The following is a 10,359-nucleotide window of genomic DNA, read 5'->3' on the forward strand; positions in this document are numbered from 1 at the left end:
TGACATTAATGGATGCGCCTAAATCTAGCATAGCACGCTCAATTTTCAGATTTCCAATAACACAAGGCATTGTAAACATACCTGGGTCCTTGCATTTGTTTGGCAGTGACTTCTTAATAACCGCGGATACACTTTCCCCCACGCTTACTTTTTCATCACTTTTGAACCTCCTCTTGTTAGTGCACAAATCTTTTAAAAATTTAGCATACCTTGGAATTTGTTTGATGGCATCTATAAGAGGAATATTGATCTCCACCTTTCTAAAGGTTTCCAACACTTCTTTCTCGTAGTCCATTTTCTTGGATTTTTCCAACCTGGAAGGAAATGGAGGAACAACCGCATTAGAAATAGTAGATGAGAAAGGCTTATAATTTACCTTTGGTTGTTTCTCAGATTCTCCTTCGATCTCGTCATTCGTGCTTTTTTCTTCAGTGTATTTTGTTGCTGAAGTGTTCTTTTGGTCGATCTCCTTCCCATTCCTCAATATCATGGCACTTGCATTTTCTTTTGGATTAACCACCGTTTGCGACGGTAGTTTTCCAGAATTCTGAGCTTCCAACTTGCTGACTGATGTAGCGATCTGAGTGATCTGGGTTCCTAGATTCTGAATGCTGGCCCTGGTTTCCTGTTGAAATTTTTGAGTGTTTTCAGCTAATGCCTTTACAATTTCGTCTAGAGACATACCTGAGTTGGATGTTTGCTCGGGTGCTTGTTGTTTGTTCCAATTTTGTTGTGGATATCCTTGTTGGCCTCCTTGATTCTTATAGCTGAAATTTGGGTGATCCCTCCATCCTGGATTGTAGCTATTAGAAAATGGGTCATATCGACGCTGGGGCTGCCCAGGAAATCCACCAATTGCATTGGCTTGTTGCGTGGGTTCCTCTTGTAGTGACGGACACATATCTGTAGGATGTCCCACCATAGCACATACACCACAAGCCTTTACCTGTTGCACCAGTCCTGCAACCAACTTTTCCAAAAGAGATGTCAAAGAATCTAATTTTTGGTCGATAGGAGTAACACTTACCTCATTGACTTGTCGTGGAGGGTTGTCTTGCCTAGTACTGAACTGTTGTGCATTGGCAGCCATGTTGGAGATTAGAGCTCGTGCCTCTTGAGGTGTTTTGTTCACCAATGCACCACCACTTGCAGCATCAATCATGTTCCTATCAAAGAGCGAAAGTCCTTCATAAAAATATTGCACTAGTAGCTGTTCTGGAATCTGGTGTTGTGGACAACTGGCACACAACTGCTTGAATCTCTCCCAATATTCATACAAAGTTTCCTCATGCAGTTGTCTAATCCCACAAATGTCTTTTCTAATATTTGTTGCTCGTGAAGCGGGGAAGAACTTCTCTAAAAACTGTTGTTTCATATTTTCCCAAGTTGTTATGGATCCAGAAGGTAAATAGTAAAGCCAATCCTTAGCCTTGTCGGCTAGAGAGCATGGAAAAGCTCGCAGTGAAATTTGTTCCTCTGTGATCCCTTGCGGTTTCATGACTGTGCAAACAATATGAAACTCCTTTAGATGTTTATGGGGATCTTCACCTGCAAGACCACGAAAAGTAGGCAATAAATCAATCAAGCCAGATTTTAATTCAAAAGTAGCATCAGTAGTAGGAAATTGAATGCATAATGGTTGTTGAATAACATTAGGATTAGCTAACTCCCTGAGTGTTCTTTGAGCTTGTCCTGCCATTTCTTCTTTGTCACTTTCACTTCTTTCAATCTCAAGATCAATGTCAGATTCTTTTTCTGTATCGTCTGAGTCCAATGATACGTCCAAATAAGGAGATGATGATGATGATGGTTGCTTTTCACGTCTTAATCTTGCTTCTTTTCTCAATCTCTTAGTTGTATTCTCGATTTCTAGATTGTATTCGAGTTCACCTGTACGAGAAGAACGAGGCATAAAAAATAGAAAATAATCAAAAGAAATTAACCTTACACTGTTCCCCGGCAACGGCGCCAAAATTTGGTGTGCTTTCGTTGACCACCAAATTAATTCCTACCCTTTTAAATAAAAACGAGTGTAATGGTGAGTAGGGTCGAATCTACAGGGAACAGTAGATTTATTTCTTTTGATAATAAAAATAAAAAGGGGGGATTTGTTTTGATAATTACTAAATAAAATAATCTAAACTAAAATTACCAAGCAAGAAAGAATGTGAATCTAGAATTGAAAATTAATCAACGATAATAAATTGAAGAATTTAATACGAGAAAAATACTGATTCAAGGGGATTCTACTATTTAATTATCTCACTATTCATCGGTTAACCAATCATTTATTCATGTTATTCCAAACAATTAACCTTAGAATTATAGGGATAGCCGCTAAAATCCTTGCGTTTTCCTAATTTTATTGACCAAACCCAGCATCCAGTCAAAACTTATAAATAATTAACTGGGCACGATAGCGTTCCATATTAATTAAAAATAGCATTTCGTTTTGAGAAAACAGTTAATCCTAAATCTAACAACCGAGATAGCTGCAATTGAAAGATCTAGTTCTGTCGATTTATTTAAATTACACATGTTATGATAGCACAACACATCTAACCTATTGCTACTCACGTACCAATCGTTCATGACAATTACGGATCACTGAATTCATGGTTAGCATTAGAAAAGCATACATCAAATTAAATTGTCAGATTAATTGACGTATAACATTCATATAATTAATTCATAAATCAACGGATATTTGGGCAAACAAGAATAAATAAATTACAGTACAAAAAAAACTCGCAGTGATAAAATTAAACAGTAGACTATCCCTTGAATCAGACTAAGAAAATTAGCCTAACATAATTTGATCTACAATCTCCATGAAAATTAAATAATAATAGAGAATAAAGAGTGCAAACTAATTGTTGGGAGAAAACTTGAGTCTTGCGCCTTGCTTCCTTCGTGAGTTGTGATGAGTGGTTATTGGAGAATGAAATCTTCTTGCCGCCTCTGTTGCTTTCTTCACGTGAATAGTGAGTTTGATTTGGGTCTAAAAACATAAATATAAAAAAAAGCCCAATATTTCTTAATTAACCCTAAACATAAAATATAAAATAATAGATACTGTTTTATTTAGATTTCCCCTTTTTACAATTTTTGGCAGCTGAAGTATCATCATAAGGCGTGGCCACGCCTTATTCTAGGAATTCTTCTGGTTTGGTCATTCACTTTCAACTCTATCTTGGAACCTTCAAATGTGATAAACATCACCTTTTTAGCTCAAATTTGCTCCAAGACCGTAAAAGTTCCTCCTACAATAAAATTACACCAAAAAGTGTCAATTAAACATATCGGAGGTTAAAATAACGGGAAATATGAAAATAAAACATCAACTATTACTAGCCTATCAAACAATAAAAATAGTGAATGGAGGCCAAATTCATGAAACGCTCTTTCGAGAGTCACTTTGGCACATTGCAACGTAAATTCTCGTACGACATCTAAACTTAACCAAATCACAAACGGCAAAAAACATGGCCTTCATAACTCATTGAGGTACTGTCCAGTCCAAGGCCATAGGCTAAAAGACAAATAAGAACTCGAACCAACCTCCTGAATCTAAACATTGCTGCTGTCCAGAAGCACGGTGGCAGCAGCTGCGTTTTTGCTGTGGTTTATGAAACTAATGGCCATTGGGGCTTGAACCACTGACCAAGGTCTCTTAAAAACAGCCTAATGGGTGGCTTCAACCATGGTTAAGGGCTAAAAGCCAACCACAATCCAAGCAAACACCTATGATAGCTCAAAGCTCCAACCGAGAGCACCACTTTCTGCATAGTGTGATGTGTTGAATAGTTTTACTGTCTTGTGTCGATCCAGTGGCCATATGATCGACTATGGCTCGATCTAGACATGATGAGGTATTGTATGAACCATGGATAAGGGCTAGGATCCAGCCACGATCACCCAATCACCCAAACCCGAAAGCCATCTAACACAAAAGAATTAGAAATTAAAGTCGTGGGGCACTTTGCATCGTTGTTGTATAAATTTGGTGGATCCATGAACCAAGCCTTGAAAGGTTGTCTTGGTCACGTCCTAGACATGCTAAGGGAAAATTCCAACCATAGTTATATGCCCTGGACCAACCAAGATTCGAACCTTCACCTTAGGCGACCAAACTACAAAAATAGAGACCCCAAATTGCATCTATGGGGAGATTTGCTGTCAAGTCCTTACCCTGAGTGCATGGGCTAAAACCAATTAACCAACATGACTCTAACACAGTCTAATACATTCCTAGATGAAGCCTAGAGCGCCTGGAACCGAGCCAACCTCCTGAAATCACAAAACAAAACACACCGTGAAGCCTAGAGGAAATGGCCGAGAAGGCTTGTACAGAATTTTACAAAGTTGCTGTCATTTTCGGTTTTCGCTCCTTCAATCATGAACATATAATGTTTTTAAATATCTATAGGACTTGATTGAAGAGAAATGAACGATATATACATGCCTGAAAATCGGTTTTTGAAAGAACAAACCAATACGACGAACACAGCGCTGCGGAGTCGGAGTTTCTTTCTTATTTTTCTGTTGCAAGTTCTCGATTTTTGTTGCTGCTAATACACGGTTTTTTGCTGCTGTTTTCTCTGTTATTCTCAAATGTGAGGGTGGAGTAAATGTTAAGAATTGAAGGGGAAGGTTACAAGGAAAATAAAGGAGTCATGAAAGGCAACTTAGATGAGAGGTGCAAGTGATGAGTTGGTTGTCAATTCAATTATTCCCTTTCCTACTTGCTGCACGTATCGCATGGCTTAATTATGCTAGATTGGTGGGTTGAGGGAAATTAGGTGAATAATGGTGCTAGACTTATCACTAAATGGTGAGTTAAAAATGGAGGGAATATCATACCATGAATGGCCATTGAAGGGTAACTAGAAGGGAGGGTTACCAAACTTAATTAAATTGGTTGAGGGGGTAGCCGAAACTTGCTATGAATTTGCAAGGAAATTTGTTGATTAAATCTAGTAAACTTTAATTCTTAAGGTTTTAAACACCCATTACACATTTTAGTAAATTAATAAATTAAATTAGGGTAACAATTTCTTGCATGGCATGGCTTGGGCTAACAATTTATTATTAAAATGTTAGGTTTTAACTTCTTGAATATATTAGGCTTAGATTAATTTATCCCAATTGGTTACACATTCTAATTTAGGATTTTAATTAAATATTGGACATGGGAGAACTTAATTAATAACTTAACTCCAATCAACTTAACAAATCTTAAAACATTCTTTAACATTAAAATAAATTATTCATTGCCTTAAATTTAATTTAGGAATATTTTCTTATTATTAATTTTATATCAATGCTCCAACTCCAGTCCGACCTCGTGTAAGTATCCGAAAAGATAAAACTAAACTCCTGCGATTAAAATAAATAATCATGACTTCACAAATTTTAAAATGAATTAAACACTCCATATATATATATATAAAAAATATCTTTTTATTTTAAATAATAATAATTATGCATGACTTATACGTAATCTGATTTTTCGGGTTCTGCAACTCTCTCCCCCTTAAAAGAAATTTCATCCTCGAAATTAAGACTTGCCGAATAGCTCGTGATACCGATTCTTCATTTCTGGCTCTGATTCCCACGTAGCTTCTTCCTCCGAATGATTAAGCCATTTGACCTTTACTAGCTTCACCAGTTTGTTCCGAAGCTTTTTCTCCTGTCTGTCTAAGATAACACACTGGTTTTTCTTCATAAGACAGGTTCGGAGTGAGCGGCAACGGTTCGAAGTTCAAGACATGCGAAGGATTAGCCATGTACTTCCTCAGCATAGAGACGTGGAACGCGTTGTGTACTCCGGCCAGATTCGGCGGAAGAGCAACACGATAAGCTAATGTCCCAATTCTGCCGAGGATATCAAATGGTCCGATGAATCTCGGGCTGAGCTTTCCTTTCTTCATGAATCGCATGACACCTTTCATAGGTGCTATCTTCACAAAAACATGGTCGCCAACGGCAAACTCCAGATCTCTCCTACTCTGATGCGCATAACTCTTCTGTCGGCTCTGTGCAGTCCTCATTCTATCGCAGATCTTGACTACTATGTCGGCAGTCTGTTGAATAATCTCCGGACCCAATTCTGATCTTTCCCCTACTTCATCCCAATTGATAGGCGATCTACACTTACGACCTTACAATGCTTTATACGGAGCCATATCTATAGACGACTGAAAAATTGTTGTTATATGTAAATTCCACCAATGGAAACTTCGACTCCCAACTCCCCGAGAAATCGATGACGCAAGCACGGAGAAGATCCTCCAAAATCCGGATAACTCTCTCTGACTGACCATCTGTCTGAGGATGGAAAGTTGTGCTAAACAACAACTTCGTACCTATAGCTGAATGCAAACTCTTCCAAAATGAGGAAGTGAATCTAGGATCTCGGTCAGACAATATAGAAACAGGAATACCATGAAGTCTGACTATCTCTCGGATATACAACTTTGCATACTGAATCATGGTGAAAGTCATCCTAATAGGCAAGATGTAGTGACCCGTTCCAGAATCACCTACTAATCAAAAACTAAGCATGCAATTAACCTAATTAATTAGGTTAATTGCATGCTTAGTTTTTGATTAGTAGGTGATTCTGGAACGGGTCACTACACAAGAAGTGCACTGATTTGGTAAGACGATCAACAATCACCCAGATAGCATTTGACCCTCTGGCTGACTTCGGCAAACCGACCACGAAGTCTATGGTAATATTCTCCCACTTGCACTCGGGAATAGGAAGAGGCTTGAGCAAGCCTGCCGGTCTCTGATGTTCCTCTTTCACTAGCTGGCACGTCAGACACTCGGATACAAAACGTCTGATATCCTTCTTCATCCCGGGCCACCAATACATCAACTGCAGATCTTTATACATCTTCGTACTCCCAGGATGAATAGAGTACGGCGACATATGGGCCTCATAAAAAATATCTGCTCGAATAGAACCACCGCTAGGAACCCACATCATGTCTCGATATCTCACAATACCGTCGCTAACTGTATACAAGATGTAAGGACAGTGTACCGTATTATCGTAAATCTTATGTGATTATCGATAATTCATGAATTTGATATGTGATTATGTATATGATGTATATCATGACAATGAAATTGAGAAAATGAATATTGAATATGAATTGACGTTGTAAGAGCTCGAGTGGAGAAGCCGGACGCCAATATAGTACAAAAATAAATGTTTGTACAAAACGTGTAACGACCCATTACAGGCCCAGTGGACCGCCCATACGGCCCACTGCCCCGATCGACCCAAGGCTATCCCGATCTTGGGGTCCCTCTATGGGGCCTTGTCCCTCACGGGCTTTCCATAGGCATCGTACGGGTTACTCATAGGATCTCTCCCTCCCTACCAAGGGGTTTCTTTCGCCTCCCCAGGAATCGATCCCATGACCTATGGGTCGTTTGATGCATACATCGACACATGACATGCAAGTTGAGCTATGATCCTTGGATACCCTGATATGATTTGATTGGATTCTGGGGTTTGTGAACACAATGTTATATTTGGTATTACATGACCCTTAAAACATAGACATTTTTGGCCCCGACGATTGATCTGAGATTTGGAATTTGATGGCGCTTCGTCGAAGCTATCATACGAGTATCTCTTATTGAGGCCGGTGTGCCAGCTCGAGCATTGATTTGATAGCGATTCGTTTGATTCTGACATGTTCTCAGTGGATGGGCATATTACCTGATACCTCCACGACATACATGCATTGCATGCCATATATCATTGTTTAGATACTTGTGGTAAATATGATGTTTGTTCCATACGGAGCTTTGCTCACCCCCAAAAGGGCTGTTGTTTTCTTTGTGTGTGGACAATGACAGGTACTCTAGGATATCAGGAGGCCGGAGAGGGTACTTCTGGAGAGAGTCATAGTTTGGGATGATGTTTTATGTTTTGTTTCCCATTATATATGTATATGTATCTATATACCGGAGCATGTCCCGAGGATATGAGTTGTTTGTATGTGATTGGTTTTGATTATGTGTGGGCGAGTTTTATGATTTGAAATTATATACTATTTTTAGTATTCAAATTATAGAAGAGAAATTTTGGGCTCATTGTAAAGAAAATTTAAACTCGTTTTCCGCTGTAATTAATTAATTAATTAACAACCCTAATCAGATTGTGTTGTAATAATGATTAAGTGCTAAGGGCCCCACACAGTATGCTCTGATACCATACTGTGTGGGGCCCTTAGCTCCTAATCGTTATTACAATGCACTTTGATTAGAGTTAATTAATTACAGCGGAAAACGAGATTAAAATTTCTTTACAATGAGCCCAAATCTTTTTATTTGAATACTAAAAATAGTATCTCATCTCACGTCATAAAAATGCCCACATAATCAAAACCAATCACATACAAACATCTCATATCCTCGGGACATGCCCCGGTATATAGATACATATACATATATACTGGGAACAAGACATAAACATAAAACCTCAGCCCAAGCTGAGGCTCCCTCCAGAAGTACCCTCTCCGGTCTCTGATATCCTGGAGTACCTGTCATTTTCCACACACAAAGACAACAACAGTCCCCCTTGGAGGTGAGCAAGGCTCCGTATGGAATAACCAATCATATATCCAATTTTATCCTGAACAATTAGTTAGAAGAGACTGAGAAAGTTACCTTGATACTTTATTCTCCCCTAGAGATGTGCCGAGTTTATTTCGTTACTTTCGTTTCAATATTGGCAAGAAAATTATTATCTCTCTCTGCTATTCTTCCTCTCATCGTGAAGGTGATACTTACAATAATTGTAACTGTGATTTATCTTCATTACTCAACAAAGGAGTCGCACAACAAAAGAAACGAATACACATGCAACCAATGACCAAGCGACCCATATCCAATTGCAAAATGAAGGCACCGATTTTGGAGTTCCCCTTTATCTACAACTTTGCCTTTAACTAATATTACAAGTTTGCCATCAAAAATAAATTGACTATTTTTCAATTTATTTACACATTTGCCATCAAAAATTAATGCAATATTTTTAAATTTATTTACAGAATTACCATTAAATTCAATGCATTATTTTTCAAAGAAATATAAAGAATTTTCAAAATTTATAGTTTATTTCCATTTGCATAAACTATTTCAAAACCATTTCCAATTACTCATGAGTTGATTTACTACTAATAATCTACATAATCAGATCATTGGGTCTCAATGCTAATTTGTCCATTACGAATTCTAGATGGATCGAGTGGTTTTTTTGGGCCACGTCATCTCGAGACATGGCATATCAGTTGATCCTGCTAAGGTCGAAGCTGTATTGAATTGGCCGAGACCTACGAATGTTCTTGAGATCCGTAGCTTCATGGGTTTAGCTGGCTATTATCGTCGTTTTATTGAAGGATTTTCGAAAATAGCTAAACCTATTACTCAATTGGCACAGAAGAATCAGCGATTCATTTGGTCAGATGAATGTGAAGCTAGTTTTCTTGAATTGAAGACGAGATTGACCACAGCACCTGTGCTAACTATTCCCTCAGGTACCGGAGGATTTGTGGTGTGTACAGATGCGTCTGGTAAATGTTTAGGCTGTGTTCTGATGCAACATGGCAAAATCGGTTGCTTATGCGTCTCGTCAATTGAAATCTCATGAAACACGTTATCCTGTTCATGATCTTGAATTGGCCGCCATTGTATTTGCTTTGAAGATTTGGCGCCATACTTGTACGGAGAAACGTTTGTTATCTATTCGGACCATAAGAGTCTGAAATATCTCTTTTCTCAATCTGATCTGAATATAAGGCAACGCAGGTTGATGGATCTCCTGAAAGATTTTGATTGTGAGATTTAGTATCACCCTGGATCGGTGAATGTTACTGTGGATGCCCTTAGTCGTAAAGTTCATGATTATGTTTTAACTTATGTTTGTGTCGCCAAGGTACATGTACTTCTGATTGGACTTTTCACTCGAATTGAAATTTTCTCATTGTCTCAGCATTGCAAATTGAGCCTAACTTGATATCGAAAATCCAAAAGGCCCAACGAAGCGATGCTCAGATCCAAAAGTCGAAAGAACTTGTATATGCAGGACATCAGTGTGGATTTCAGATTTCTTCTGATGGTTCTTTACGACTTAATGGTCGGCTGGTAGTTGTTGATTCTGATTTGAAATCTGCCCTTCTTCGAGAAGCACATTGTAGCCAATACAGTATTCACCCTGGAGGTCGGAAGATGTGTTTGACATCGAGACCTCAATTCTGGTGGAGACGTATGAAGAAGGACATTGCTGAGTTTATTTCTAAATGTCTTGCCTGCCAGCAAGTGAAAGCCGAGAGA

General features: G+C 38.5%; 1 non-coding gene across 1 annotated transcript; it reads left to right on the forward strand.

The window, feature by feature from the left end:
* Positions 1–1,219: 1,219 nt before the first annotated feature.
* Positions 1,220–1,327, forward strand: LOC140815795 (small nucleolar RNA R71). The gene has a single exon (XR_012114440.1). It is a non-coding gene; the product is annotated as a small nucleolar RNA R71 (small nucleolar RNA).
* Positions 1,328–10,359: the final 9,032 nt, after the last annotated feature.

Source organism: Primulina eburnea, chromosome 15 (genome assembly GCF_022965805.1).
Source record: "Primulina eburnea isolate SZY01 chromosome 15, ASM2296580v1, whole genome shotgun sequence".
NCBI lineage: Eukaryota > Viridiplantae > Streptophyta > Magnoliopsida > Lamiales > Gesneriaceae > Primulina > Primulina eburnea.